At 47.0% G+C, this 15,902-nt stretch overlaps 1 protein-coding gene across 1 annotated transcript in view; it reads left to right on the forward strand.

Annotated features, from left to right (window-relative positions):
- Positions 1-15,902, forward strand: part of LOC149149241 (alpha-glucan phosphorylase, H isozyme-like) — a 282,919-nt gene that overhangs the window by 247,562 nt on the left and 19,455 nt on the right. The gene's annotated exons all lie outside the window — the stretch shown is intronic.

Raw genomic sequence — 15,902 nt, forward strand, 5'->3', positions numbered from 1 at the left:
GATGTATCGAAGGAAAATCTTATAAGGGGACCATTCCCCTCATATAACAGGTCCACAGGTTTGGAACAACCTAAGGGGTTTGAGATTCATGATCGAGAATCTCATGTGTGTAGGTGGAAGAAAGCCCTTTATGGCTTGAAGCAAAACACCCCGGGCATAGTATGAGAGGATTGATAGCTGTTTGATGAAGCTGAGATGCACTAGGAGTGAAGCTGATCCAAACCTTTGCTTGAAGGTTCTGGATGATAGACCTCTCATACTGGCACCTTCTGAGGACGACCTCTTTCTGACAGGTGCAGACCCTCTCATTTGCAAAAGTAAGAGGGAGTTGGATTCCGGATTTGGAATGGTGAATTACAAGCCCATGACTACCTCGATGGAGCTTAACTTTCAAAAGTTATGTGGTAGTGATGCCAGACGAGATTTGGGAAATGCCTCTGAGTTTCACAAACTCATACTAATGTTGATGTTCTTGGTGAACTTCCGTCCGAACATATGTTTTGCAGTTAGCATGATGAGCTCATATATGGTTGAGCCTCACTGGATTGGTGCCAAGAATCTTCTGAGATATCTTCAGGGCACAATCTCTCTTGAATTGAGATACATTGCCGGAAATGTGAAGCTGCATGATTATTCGAACGCTGACTAGGCAGGCAATGTGGAGGATCTCAAAAGCATCTGAGTGCTGATTCTCTTTGCGTTCTGCTCGATATCCTGGATGAGCAGGAAACAGAAGACGGTTGCTTTGAGCACCACTAGGACTGAATACATAGCTATGAGTAGGACCTCGTGTAAAGCTGCCTGGTTGCGGGAGCTCTTCAGTGAGCTATTTGTACACATGATGGATACCACCGTGATCTTCTGTGTCAACCAGAGGGGGATTCAGTTGTTGAGGAATCCCGTATTCTGTGATTGCTCCAGTATATAGACATCAGATACTACCTTGTCTGGGATATGGTACGTCGATGAGCGAGGAGGCTCTATCCTTTGAGATTGATGTACAGGTTGCAAACATTCTGTCAAAGCCCTGATCAAATTTGTGACTTTCCCGAACGACTTGGAGTCATTGAGAGACCTTCTTATGAGGGTCCTGCATGTTGCATGTATTGAGCTCTGGGAGCTTTGCGGGGCTTGGGGTACTACTGGAGAAACACGCGACCATAAGGCGACTCACTCTCCCCTAATGGTGCACTCTGTATAGGGTGAATGGCTCATCCTTCCCCTGTGATACCCCGACGCGACTTAGGGACAGGATAAATGGTTCTCTTGTCGAGGCATCCTACCCATGCAGTTTGGGACTCATGGGAAGTACCTCTCATTTGGCCAATGAGCAGGGAAATGGGGTTAGGGACCATAGTAGTACTATCGATGGACGCGTCGTTGTATCTATCGTACTCCCTATGCGAGGATGACCTCCATTGATCTGGGATCAGTTACTCAATATGAGTGGTTTGAGACACTCTTGTGATATTGATCTGGGATCAATGAAACTGACTTTGGTTCAGTAAGAGTGGTATGACACACTCTTCATATGGAACTGACTTCGGGTCAGTAGAGAATGGTATGAGACATTCTCGATCAATTCTTCTTCTTCATGGTTCAGTAGAGTAGAGCAGAGAAGTGCAGAGTTTAGCAGAGCAAAGCAAAGCAATGCAGGGCACTGATGGTAGAGATAGTATAGTCTAGCAGATGGATCAGCGAGTTCTCCCTAGTTGAGAGGGAGTGTTAAAATTGGCAACTAGGGCCAAACTCCATGTGGGTCATCTTACTTATGGCAGTTGATATTTTTCTTGGATCCCTCTTGTCGAGAGGTGTAGGATTGATCTAAAGATCATTCGATTCTGATAAGTATTCAATGGAGTTATGAATTTATTTGTGTTATAAGACAATTCGTCAAGGTCAGCCAACAACTAAATAACACCCACATGTGCTTAACATTTTAGTATAAAAGGAGATGACTTGAGAGTCATTTCACACACACTTCACTCTTGATTTCTCTCCACTTGCTTTGGGTTTTAGTGGAAGAGAAATCTAGGAGGATGAAGCCCTAGATGCAGGAGGAAAGAAGGCTTTGCTTTGGGTTTTAGTGGAAGAGAAATCTAGGAGGATGAAACCCTAGACGTAGGAGGAAAGAAGGCTAAACAAGCTGCTCTAGGCACAGTCTTAAGGGATGCCCTAGCCGTAGTCCTAAAGGATGCCCTAACCGCAGTCTTAAAGGATGCCGTAACTGCAGTCAACAGAAAGTCTCGGCCATAGCAAAGGAAGCTCTGTTTCATGGGTCTTTTGGAGGGCCGAGGTGCTGTAAGGGAGGCCAAGGTAGCTCCTTTGAGGGCCGAGATAAGGGCAAGCTGTTTCAGGACAATGTGGAGGTGTTCTTAGGTGCCCAACGCTTGGTAAAGGGCAATGTAGGCTGCTGTGGGTAAGCCACAACCCTACGAACTGTTTGGAGGGCAACGTATGGTGGTTTGAGTGCACTGTAGGTGGCAGCGGAGGTCTGTGGAAATCCACAGGCCTAGTCACTCCAAAACAGGGCAGCGTGGAGGTGTATTGGGGGTTGTCTATGCCCAAAACAACAGTGATGGGATCCACCACTTCTCCAAGGGCAAGCCGTAGTCAATAAGGGTAGTTTTGGTAGTTGAACAAGGTTTATTACAGCAGGCACATATGCCCTAACCAGTCACAGACATAGCAGCAATACATGGACAACAAGTACATGATGCACAAGGCACAGTGGGACAACGGTGTAGCTGTACATAGTAGCAATACATGGACAACAAGTACATGATGCACAAGGCACAGTGGGACATCAGTGTAGGTGTACATAGCAACAATACATTGATAGCAACTATGATGAGACAACCTATGACATAGGACAACAACTGTGATATGACATGGCAGCGAATTGGGACATCAGCTGTGACATGACAACAAGAAGCATGGACAGCAATAAGCATGGTGCAGTATGGCAAGTGTGGACAACATGGGCATGGTGCTGCAAGCACATGAGACTTGCAGTATGACAACATGATTCAACCATGGCACATGGGACCACAGTGCAACATTACGTGCAGCAGTCATGAGGTCAAGCATTGTGATGATGTGTGCAACATGGTGCAGCACGGTAAGGTGCAGCATGATGACGAGATGCAACACAATGATGGGTGAAGGAGTCACCTTGGAGAATCAGTTGAAGCAGCATGTCTTCAACTAAGCTCATGTATCATCTCCTTAGAGATGATCTATCCTCTTATTTAGATAAGTCAAAGTGTTGACTTTTGTTGTAAATGTACTGTCTCTCTCTCTCTCTACTAAACTACTGAAGAACATATAAGAAGAATTGATCAAGGGTTTCCCCACATTGGTGTTTGTGCCTGGCTAGCACCACATCTTGTGTCCTCTTGTTTTGGCTTGTCTTTTGTGATTTATGTTTATCTTCTATCTGTAGTTTACTTTAATGTTGATGTGATTGCTAATCTGGAAAAGGTATTGAGTTTTGAAATAAATTGCTCTAAGCATAGAACATACCTAAAATGAACAAATGGTGCGCGCGGTTGCCCTTACTTCGTCGTACTGTTGCTAGAGCTCGCGGATCTCAGTATTCAATATCTGCACAGTGGGATCCTCCTGCAAGCTCGTCACCACTTCCATGGCCTGCTCAAACAAAGTTGTACAATCAGCAACTGCGGCATCCACAGTAGCTAATCCTTCCTTGACGACAGCTTCGCACTGTTCCCTAACTTTTGGCGGAGTCGAAGGTTGTGACTTAAGCTCCAGTTCTGTGATTTTCATATTAAGCTCGAACTGAACTCTGGCCACCTCTGCCTTAGCATCGCAGACGCCCGCAACAAGTTTCCGTATTTTGGCCTTGAGCGGTGCCTTCTCAGATATGTCCAACTCTGGCACTTCCCTGCATGCCTCTGCAATCGCGGCGACCAGCTGGGCGCTTTATGCCTAGATCGTTTCCTTTGCCTTCAGGGCCTCTGTCTTTTCAGCGAACATTTGCTCATTGTTCACCCTGTACTCGCTGATTAAATTGAGGGCGCGCTGCTCCCGCGCTCTCAATTTTGCTATCACACCAGTCTGTAGCGCGTGAAGATATTCGTTGGGGAGCGCTGCAACATTGAGGCCAATATTCTTTAGAGTGCTTACGATGACCTTGTCATCGGCCGATTCCGTGCTCAGGGACCCTTCTGGTAGCGCAATTGTCTTGAGGTCCACTGACCTGACAAGTTCTGCAGCCTGACTTGTCCCTAGTGCCAGGCTTGTTTGCGCAACGCCCACCTGACCTGCTCCCACCTGTATCCTGCTGGTCTGGATCTGCAATTCGCGTAGATCCTTCTGAATAGTACCTAATGATTGCAAGTGTTGTTGTTCAAATTGCTGCAATAGTTCAACGGTGGTGTCGCGCACTTTATCCCCAATCTCGTCGAGGTTACCCTCTGTCAGCGTAATGGGATCCAGTGGTGGCTTAGTCGCCTTGGACTTCTTTCGAGGCCCCTTCGTCTGCTGTTCTCTGTACCTCTTGACCTGGAATGGAGTGCTCTGTCCTTCATCACTGCCACCGCCCTGCGCTGACTGCTCTTCTTCCTCGGTCTGGGGCGAAGGGGATTTACCGCTTTGCTCGGAGTTGCGCTGCTCTTGTTCAGCCTGCTGCTTTGCATCACGCTCTTTTTCTAATTGGGCCTTCTCCTCAGCTTCCTTCCTTCACTACGCGGTTAACTTCTGGATTGCCTGTTTCGCTGCCTTCTCCTTCTCCGCGAAACTCCCCGTGCCTTTCCTGGTACCCACGGCCAGGTCAGACGAAGAATGCCAATTTGCTAGCCACCGCTTGATGACTTCCTGAATCACATCATCTATGGCAAGATATGGCAGATTGAACCACTTTTTCTCTGGATCCTTCTGCGCCCTGATATACATGCGGTGGAAGTCTGCCTTGAACTCTGTGTACTCTGACAACTGCTCATACATGGTTGGGGACAACCATGGCCGCTGGTTGATGGCCATGCGAATGCTTGACTCCATCAAAACCCATAAATTTTTTGTCTCAGTGACTCGTGTGGGGTCCTTCGTGGCCCAAAGGGAGGCAAACTATGCAGCCTTCGACAAACCTACCTCCAATGGGGGGAACTGATTGTCCTCCGGCAATTCCCAGGCAACCAGCACAATAGAGAGAAACAACCACGTGTAGTGGAAGGTCTTTCTCTCATCTTGAGCCTCGCGACAATTCACAAGGAACTCGCTACATAGATAGCGTGACCAGTTGAACTGCACGCCCTCCGCACATTGTGCAACTAACGAGATCATGGGCGCCGGAACCTCATCCACGTAACACTTCCTCATGACCTTACCAGCTAGTATCTATGTCGCAATTTTCACCGCGGGGTTGTTGATGGATGTTATGGAGTACCCGTGTGGCTTCTTGATAAGCTCAAACTTCACCTTCATCTTCTCTGCCAAGTCCTGCTCGCTTGTCTTTCTGCCAAACTCCTTGGCCGGATTCAAGCCTTTTGTTGGCAGGAGCGTGATCCGGTGGATAAGCATGTCTGTGATGGGGATAGGCATGTCAAGCCATAAACACCCATCATGCACCAAAGTCAGCAGTTGCTTTATGCAGGTGATATTGATGTTGGAGCGGTGATAGTGGGGCACCCATAGCAGGTTCAACAACCCCAATTGATTTACTCCGCGAATCCACTCAATTGGCTCCAACGCAGTGACACCGGATTCTTTGTAATACACCTGTTTCATGTAATTCTCTGTTGCGAGGTGGGGGAACCTTTCATGGTCAGCCAAGTCCCAGTCCTCCATCTTTAAAAGGGGAACCCTTTGCCAAGCGTGGACCTTCAAAGGTTATATTTTTTGGCAACAGGGGAGTGTGAATGCCGAATTTCTCTGTGTCTGGGTCCTTGGTGACCTTCACCTTTCTTTTGCGCAGAGGGATATACTCCGGCAACTTGGAGATGGGCTCCATGCCCTCAGTGTCTATATCTTTAGCACCCTCTTCGGCCTCCAAATCTACAACCTTCTCAGGTTGCTTGTCCTTCTTTTGTGCCTAGGTAGCAGAGTGCTTCCTAGGCGACTCGCGCACTGGCATTGGCCTCTTCTGCTTTTCTTTCTTCGGCTTACGGGTCTCGCGCACAGGTGTAGGCTTCGGCCCAGGCGACCTTGGCGCCGTAGGCACAAGAGCCAAAGCCTCCATGCTCACAACTTCTGGAGCCGCTCCTTCGGAGGCAACAGTTCCTCCAGTGCTTGTAGTCTCTCCTGGTCCTGACATAGTGCTGCGAATAAATTGTTGGGTTTCCTTGGGTAGATTATCAAACACAGAGCTTGCGACCAAATCCTCGAAAAACTTGCGATTCATAAGCGATAGACAACACAACGCAAAAATTCTAAGGATGCAAAGTGTTCTCTGCTGGACAGCCACGCATAATTTATAGGATATTTTGAATTCAAATTTGACTGTTACCCCCAAAATCCATCCATCGATGCTGAATTGGCGGTAGACCTCCAAAGATCTTAGCCTCAAATGTCACCCCCCCGCTCCTCTTAACTGTCTCCTGGTTGTCAAATCATGAACAGTGACCCTAACGGTCATTTTCTGGTGGTGCTGTGTGGTATCTCCCTTCATAGCGCAGCTCCCTTCACGTAGCTTATGTTATTGTGACATCATCCTGTTTCGCGTAGCCTCCCTGTCGCGGAGTCCCCAAAACCGAGCAGTGTAGTTTATAGTCCCACACTCCCTTGCAACTGCTTGGAGCACTAAGACTGTGCTATTGTCATGTAGTCATTGAGCCGGATCTCTTACATATGGCTTCAATCGGCTCCCATTCACTTTTCCTGGGAAAGGTTCTCCATTCAGCTTTGCAAGCTGAACCGCGCCCCCATTTGTGATTTCTTTGATGACATATGGCCCCAACTAGTGCATCTGAAACTTTCCTGGAAATTTAGCGAACTTACTATCATATAATAAAACCAAGTCATTTACCTTGAATGTGCGCAACTTGATGTGTCGATCGTGCCATGCCTTTTCATGTTCCTTTTGTACTTGTTGATGAAATCCAGCCAAGAATCTGTCCTCTTTGAGCTCCATCAATTGCGCGAGCCGTTCTTCCAAGGCTTCGTAGTCCACCATCCCTGTGAAGGCTGCTATGCGTAGACTAGGCACGATATATTCCATAGGCATGACAAATTCTATGCCATAAACCAACCGAAAAGGTGTATGACCTGTTAGTTTTTTCCAAGTAGTCCTGTACGCGCATAACACTGCCAGTACGTGCACGTCCAATCATTCCACTGCCCGTTGCAAATCTTTGTCAGCGCATTCTCCAATATCTTATTGAAGGCCTCCATCGTTCCATTAGCCTGGGGGTGATATGGTGTACTCTTCTGGTGATAAACTTGAAATTCTTCTGTCAACGCGCTGATCGTTTCGTTGAGGAAGTGTGTACCGCAATCACTCATCAATACTTTTGGGCACTCGAACCTCATTAGCACGTATTCAAACAAAAATTTCGCTGTTGTAGCCCCTGTACAATCTTTTACAGGCTGTGCCTCCACCCATTTGGTTAGATACTCTGTCTCAGTGATGACGTAGCGCGCACTTGTTTTCTTACCTGGGGGCTGGATTGGTCCTACAAAGTCAATAGCCCATTTCTCAAAGCGCTGTAACGACACCCGAGGATTAAGAGGCAGATCATCCCTTCGCGATGGCCTGCCCGTTCTTTGACATGCATCACACGCCCTACAATATGCTTTAGAATCTTTATGCAACGTAGGCCACCACAATCTGGTGCGCAAAATCTTTTGCGTCATTTTTTTCCCTGCATAATGTCCTCCTGCAACCCCTCCATTAGCCTCCGCAAGGATGCTGTTTCTTTCGAAATCAGGCACATATTGTCGGAGTATCTCGTCCGATCCCATCTTATACAAATGTCCGGCAATTACTGAGAAATCAGCCGCACATACTACCAATTCCTTCTTCTGCTCACTAGTGTAGCCTTCTGGAGCTGTCCCTGTGGTCAAAAAATGGATAATATTTGCAAAGTGGTTGTCTGCTACGTGCACTGCGAAGAGCTGCACGTCGGGAAACCCTTCCTCCAAATTAGTAGGCTCCTCCCCCGTTTCAATGCGCGACAAATGGTCAGGTCCTGCATTCAGCCTTCCTGGCTTGACAATTACCTCAAAGTTGTATTCTTGAAACAACAACAACCATCTGCATATCTTCCCCCCCAACACAGGCTTATTGACTAGGTACTTCAAAGCGGAATGGTCTGTGTACATCTTGAAATGTCTGCCCAATAGATAGTGCTTGAACTTTTGGAGTGCGTACACCATAGCCAATCCCTCGTGCTCTGTCGTTGAGTAGTTCTTCTCAGCCTTTGATAATTTTCTGCTTGCAAATGCTATAGGGTGATCCATCTCTCCTTTGCCATCTTGTGTCAGCACTGCTCCCAACGCAATACACGAGGCATCAACGTGCACATGGAATTCCTTCTTCCAATCCAGGAAGACCAAGATCGGCGCGGTGACCATCTTTTCCTTCAATACATCTAAACTGCGTTGACATTCTTCATCCCAACAGAATGTAGCGTCCTTCTTCAACAACTTTTCCATGGGCACGGTAATCTAGGCATAAGCTTTGATGAACTTTCAATAATATCCAGTATGGCCCAGCATTGCGCGCAGCTGTTTGACACTCCTCGGGGCTTCCAAATTGATTATTACCGCAATCTTGGCAGGGTCCACCATTAGTCCTTGCTTGCATACTACATGACCCAACAAAATCCCAAAGGGGACACAAAACAAGCATTTCTTTAGGTTCAACGCGATCTGATACCTTTGGCATGTATCCAACATTAAGCGCAGACTGGCTACATGGTGCTTTACTAGCCCAAACACTGTCCAGTCATCAAAATATACCTCCAAGAATTTGTGAATAAACTCTTTGAACGCCGCGATGACTATGCGAGAGAATATTGTTGGTGCATTCTTGAGTCCGAATGGCATCACCGTATACTGAAAACACCCCCATTCTGTCGCGAAGGTTGTTTTACTCCTATCTTCTAGCGCGATCTTGATTTGATGGTATCCAGAGAACCCATCAGTAAATGAGTAGGCCTCCTGCCCTCCAACATTGTCCAGTACCTCATCAATAAATGGTGTCGGGAAAGGATCATGAATGCAGGCATTGTTAAGCTTTCTTAGATCTACGCAAATCCTTATCTCTCCCTTCTGCTTCTTTTCCTGAACTACCATTGGGCTCACCCAATCAGATTCCTCCACTGGTTCAATAATACCTGCCTCAAGCATCTTGTCCAATTCCAAGCAGACCTTTTCCTTGTATTTGGGATTAAGGCGATATGGCCTCTGCTTAACGGGCTTCGCGTCTGGTTTCAAAGTTATTTTCATCACTCCCAAATCGCCTATGATGCCTTTCAAGTCTGAAAATTTTGTAGGAAAAAGATCCTAGTACTCGCGGAGTAACTCAACAACTTTATCCATTGTGGCATCATCCCAATAATCTCCGATCTTCGTGAATTTAGGCTCCGCTTCAGTACCAATGTTTACCTGCCTAGTTTTCAGCGGTGCGGTGATATCCGGGTTCTCTATCTACAGACCTTCAACCTCACGGTGGCCCTCTGCTTCTGGGATATTGATATTTTGTGGATCCCCATCCTCTCCTTCAGTGGTTATATTATAGCATTCTAGCGCATGGCGTAGCTGGTTGCTCCAATCTGGTTGAATCAATCCTAAGGGATCCTACAGAATTCGAAAGATCGCTGCCTTAACCTCCTGCAGCGCCTCATTAATGCTTTCGAACCCGTCTTCAAAGCTGAAGATCATAAAAAATCCTTCTCTTAAGATATCCCACTCCGCGGTGTTGTGGCCGAGCTTTGTTACCAAATACCAATTCATAGGGATTATGTCCAGAGTGTGACAGAATAAATGCACCCACTCTCACTGCCGCTCTGTTCCATACACTCTAGTCCATTTCGCCAAATGATCGTGTTGATCATTCCTCCCATCATACTTCTCAGTTAACAGTACTTTAGGACGACCAAATCACATTCTCATCATCCTCTTGTAATCGTGCCACTCATCAAAGTTGTTTTTGTGCATACCCCACCAACGAGTGGGTGTAGCACACAGTGCCAAATCCAACGCCTGGAAGCAGTGATCCTTTGGAACTTCTCTTTCAAAAGCATCCAAAAATTTATCTATGTCAGTTAAACCATCGTAATAAGGTAAATTTATTACCTCCGATGACACAGTGCAACGATTTGGTCATCATGTTGCAGTGCAATGTGGATACTTCATGCAGCCTGTTTTGCCAATGTTCCAAGTCTTAATTTGAATTCGAGGTACAGGAACTTTCGTGGTCCCATGCAATCCGTCCATTAGTCGTTGGATTCACCAGTGTTGGTCTTGCGCTGTTATTTTATAGATTTGATCCAAATCAGCATCGCTTTTTTCATAGTCGCGGACCAGTTCAGTATAGTGCGGTGCTTCTGTAGGGTCCAAGGGTACTATGATGCGGAGCGATTTCCTTTCAAACGACATTGTCTGCTTCTTCAAATTAATTACCCCATTCATATCAATAGCCCAGTCTATTCCAAGGAGCGCGGGGTATGGATTGCTGTCATCAACAATTTCTATTACTTCAAAATCAGCCAGCGTGCACGCACCTTCTATATCTATGGTAACCCCTTGCAATCATCCCATAGGGATAATCTTTAGCTGGTTCACCATCCTCAATTGAATTGCAGACCACTGCAGCGCAGGTCTCCCCATTCTTTCCCAGGTCTGTGTAGGCAATACGTTCGCGTCAGACCCCAAATCCAAAATAACCTGGTCCATCTCATAGTCTCCTATTTGTGCAGTAAGCCTCATCTCGCGCCCTGTTCTTGCCTTATGCTTACCAATCATTCTAAGTATGCGGGGTCTATCAGGAGCATTATCTTTACTGGCACACTTGTTTATCAACTCCTGTAGTCCTTTCACAGCCTTGCTATCGCGCAGTAGTTTCATACAAGTCTCCAAGAAGGTGGTAAGCACAGAGGGGTCAACCTCTAGAGGTGCGCTAGTGTTTGGCAGTTTGTTTTGACTCCTTGAGGTAGAGGCTTCAGCGAAGCTTTTCTTTGCTTCCATGAATGTTTCCTTCGTGCGCTCTAGATCGAAATTAGTCTCCTTTTCTGGGGCCTTGCGAACCCATCCACCTTCTTCAGGCTGTTTTCCCTTATCAGCGCCTGTCGTGATCTCACTTTGCAGCACAATATTCACATTCGGGTCCTCTTCGCGGGGCTCGGCCCTCATCATCTATAAGTTCTGGGTAGGATACTGAGGTTGTGCCTTCTTCTCCTGCATCTTGGCCATTAGCACATGACATTCTTCGATTGTGTGGTCAAAATGAGTGTAGTATTGACATGACGGGCGTGTCTGATTCGTACACTCCTGTGCGTAGTGTCTTGGCATTCCACAATTGTAGCAAATGACCTACCCACGACCCCTACCAGGTCCTCCTCCTCCTCGGCCTCGTCCGCGTCCCTGATATCCTCCACGTCCCTGATATCCTCCACGCACTCCCCCAGCGCCCTGATCCGGAGGCCGAGTTTCCGCTTGCATTCGATACGTAGGCGTCCTCTCCATCATTAATTCATAGCTTCGACAGTGGCGCTCATCGTGGCCCACCAATTTGTAGAAATCACAAAACAATTGTTGTGGTGTTTATACAAACTTTTGCAACAAATGATAATTATCTATAACATGCTTTCCGACCACTTAACAAATAACGCACCATAGCGTGGGCTCTGCACTTGGTCCCGTTGGAGCTTCCTGCCTCAGGGGCATTGGCCCCCCCTTGTGATGTAGTTCGTGAAAACAGGGCAATGATCTTTATCATGCCCCTGGTTTTTACACTTAAGACACCAAACTTCTTTGCGCACCTTCGGTCGCGCCGCTTTTTCTTTTTTCAAGCTCTGCAGTTCCAAGCAAAGGTTCTGCAACTCTGCATGTATCTGTTGAACCCCCAACGAAGCATCCTGAATAGGAGTTTCGTGCAATCTCATCGCAATTTCCAGGGCTTCCGCTTGAGTTCCTATCTTTTGTTGTGATAAAGCAATCCTTAAGTGGGGCAAGAGCACGGCTATAAACCAATCACGATGCTAACTATTTGTGAGATTCATATTAGCTTCGCGGATCCCGCACTTCAATCTTTGATCTAGCTCCCATGGCGTTTCACTGAGCCTCATCATGATTTCCTTAAATCCAATTACCGATTGCGAGGCAAACTTAGGCTTACCGAATTCCTTGTTCAAAGCGGTTTGAGTATCTGCTAATGACGCCAACAGATTATCAGTGCAATACTTAACGTACCATGTCAGTGCGCGATCCTACAGAGCGGTAACCAATTGCGCCTTCTTTATATTATCATCCGTAATTTGTTGTGTTGTCCACACAGCCTTTGCAACAAACCAAAACTGATACGGGTCCTCACTTCCTAAGCCTTTGAAAACTGGCAACTTCATTGTATTCGACATGTTGACTGGGGGTGGTGGTGGTGGTGGTGGTGGTGTGGGTGGTGTATGTTGTGGGGGTGAAGGTGGAGGTGGCGTGGATGGTATCCGTGGAAAACCCTGTCTTATCAACTGGACAACACTCTGCAGTGAAGCCTGTGTTGCTCCCTCGTCGTCACTCACAAGAGGTCCAATCAGCGGGCTATATTCAGGGCATATTCTTCCCCTATCTCTGAAGAGCTTCCCACTTCACGTAGCTCCAAACATCAAGGCAGTGGCATAACCCGTTTCTCACACAACAACATCTTAATCCAAGTATTCAAAGATCTTAGATACTTACCTCGCGGTCCTTTGAAGAAACATCACTCTGCTTCACTGTAACTGACTGAGGTGTCGACCGCGAACTCTGTAACAAATCCTCCTATAACTCGATCAAGCCAATGGTCAATAGCACACGCAATCTTATCTTCAGAAGCTTCCAACCTTCACACTAATTCTGGAGTCCACACTATTGGACCGTCAAGCTTCCACCTCCCTTGGTCGTCTGCCAATTTAGCTATCCACTCGTATAGTTCAATCGGGAAGGTGCAGAAGAAAATTTCGTGTATTTTTGTGTACAAATATCTATCCAACCATTGTTCTTTTGTCAGGCGCGGATTCCTGTTTTCCTGTGCCGCGAATTCCTTTTTTCCTGCGCCACGAATTTCTTTTTTCCTGCGCCACGAATTCGTGGATCTTTCTATCCAACCACTTCTCAATTTCCTTCTTGGTCAGATTCCAGTGATGCGACATCACACATCTCTTTATGCAGATCCCGGTCCCGGCAACAAAACCATTTGTTGGCTTAGGGGTCTTGACCCAGGTTCAGAGTTAGTTGTGCCAAACAAATCCCTACACTACTGGCCCTTTCGGCATCAATCTGCGGTGCACGGACTGAAGTCTCACCTGAAGCAGTATGGGGGGATGCTGGAACCAAGTTTCCGCACCCAGAGATCAGTGTGATGTCCTTCTGTGACCTAGATCTGCCTTCGTGCAAATCTTTAAGTGCTTATGGCTTATGGCAATAACTTCCTCGAATCGGCCTCTAGACCTCCGCAAAGGTCTATGACTGGCTTTTGCGGACCCTGAATAGGCGAATTAGCTACTTACGTGCACCATAGATTACTTTTAGACCAATATTTACTCAGATCCACCTAAGTGTTCGATAACTTTAACAGACAGTGTTATGATCTTCGTGTAATCACTTAACATTAATTGCGTTCAAATAATAAGACGGATCAAGTAAATTCGCGCATCAATACATCATTATTTTATAAAGACATCATTCCATCACAGCATATATCGCAATCATACATAACAAAAGTAAAGAGCTAAAACACAGGAATTTCTGCAATAATCTTCTTTATTGATCTTCAATATAGGTTTATAGACTCAATACTTCCCTGCGCACTCAGCTGTAGGGGTTCATGCACTCAGTTGCGGACACTACTCTAGGCCTCTGCGCACTCAGCTGCAGAGCCTTTCCCTCCTCTAAGACTTCTATCTCTGCGCTAGACTTCTTCGCTCGTACCCATAGACTTCTTCTTACTTGCCTTAGACTCTCTAAGACACACCTATTTATACAATCCCATGGTCCACGGACCATGGGTAGAAGTCAGAAGCCAACTCAATTTTACATAAAGGAGGGTAAAAACCCCTTTCGACTCTTAACTAGCTACGCGCTCTCGACCACAATTTGCGGAGACTTTTCATCTTTTTACATCAAAACTTGGGCTTTTGCCCCAAAACTGACCCCATCCCAATAGTCTTGGAGATCTCATATGCATTAGGCTCTCCACCAAATTTCATGGCTAGAGCACATCCGATGCTACCAAAAATCACCACTCCCTCTTAACGAGTAATGTGCTCTAGCAATGCTTCACCATAGAAGCATCACATTGATCCTCTGGATTGGTCCTCTGTGCTGGTGCTTGGCCTGCTGCCCCACATCCACTGCACTACTGCTTTCTGTACTGTTGCCCATGACACTGCCACTGCCACTACTACATCTAGACTGCAGCTCCCTCTCAAAACGTTACCTCACAGCCCATAGCACTGCCACTGCTAACTGCTGCACTACAACTCAGTTACCGAGAAGTAAGTAACTGACTTCATCCAAACACTGACATCTTGGTCAGTCTAGAAGCCTCGTGATGCTGAATCTACCTCTGCTGCTATCCCGTGCTCCCTTTGCTGCCACTGCGCTGTTGCAAACACCTCTATGCCTCTCGCACTGTTGCAACCTCTATTGCGCTGCTATAGACTTCTGCACTCTAGCACTGCCTTGTCGCTCCATCACACCTTGCTCCACCCGACCCCTGTCATCATGCTACTGTCGTTAAGGGCTCCCATAGCCGTATGTGATCCAAGAGTTTGGGCACCTCAAGGATCTTGCCTCCGCTTCTGTAGTTCTCTCGACTACAGCTCCAAGTCTCCCCACCTCTTCTCTAGAGGCGCATGAGCACTCATGGCACAATCGTCATCAGTTTCGACATCCTTCTCCGCCTTTGCCGGAGCAACCTGAGTTGGAAGCTTCTCCCTTGCCTTTCTTCCTAGGGCACTAAGAGGCATAATGTCCCAGCTCCCCACAGTTGATGCACTTGACCTTGTAGATGTCTTTCTTCTTCCTCTTCTGTACCCCCTGCTATTCCCCTGATGCGAGAGCTGCATCCTCCTCCTCCTCCTTGATTCGAACTCCCTTACCGCTGCTCCCCGCCTTGGTCAATCTCCTGAGCTCATCCTGTCGAAGAGCTGCTCACATCTCCTCCCAACTGGGGAGAATCGCTCTACCCAAAATTCTTTGGACAAATGTCTCCCACTCCTTGAAGACTGCATTAAGGGCAATCCTGACCATGAACTCTGGATCTGGTGTATACCCCACAAAGTAAGCTGGTCGCAAACCCCTTGCAACCTGAGAAGGAAAGGATCTATCTCCTCTCCTTTTTGCATCTGATATGAACTCAGCCGATTCTCCAATAACATCTTTCGCTGCACGGAAGAGCCCTGGTATAAGGCGGTCAGGGTCTCCCACATCTATCTTGCTGTTGTCTTCTGAACAACACGTGGTATTACATGATCCTTGACCTCATCTAGGATCATGCATTTTGCTTTCGCCTGGGCCTCCTCATACTTCTCATTTGCATCAGGTTCAACTGGGACGTCTACTGTTTTCAAGGCATAGTCCTTGATGCGATGTTTATCCAGGATTGCCGAGATCATGGCCTTCCAGATGACAAAATTGGAAGCCTCGTCCAATCTGTCCTGATCCCTCAATCCGTTCACTGCCATCTCTGCTCGTCTTCTCTAGACTCCCAATGAGTCCTAATTTCCCTCTCAGAAATCCTCTAGCCA

Source organism: Pinus tabuliformis, chromosome 9 (assembly GCF_031772625.1).
Source record: "Pinus tabuliformis cultivar Carrire ecotype Pingquan chromosome 9, CPIR1, whole genome shotgun sequence".
NCBI classification, from domain to species: Eukaryota; Viridiplantae; Streptophyta; class Pinopsida; order Pinales; family Pinaceae; genus Pinus; species Pinus tabuliformis.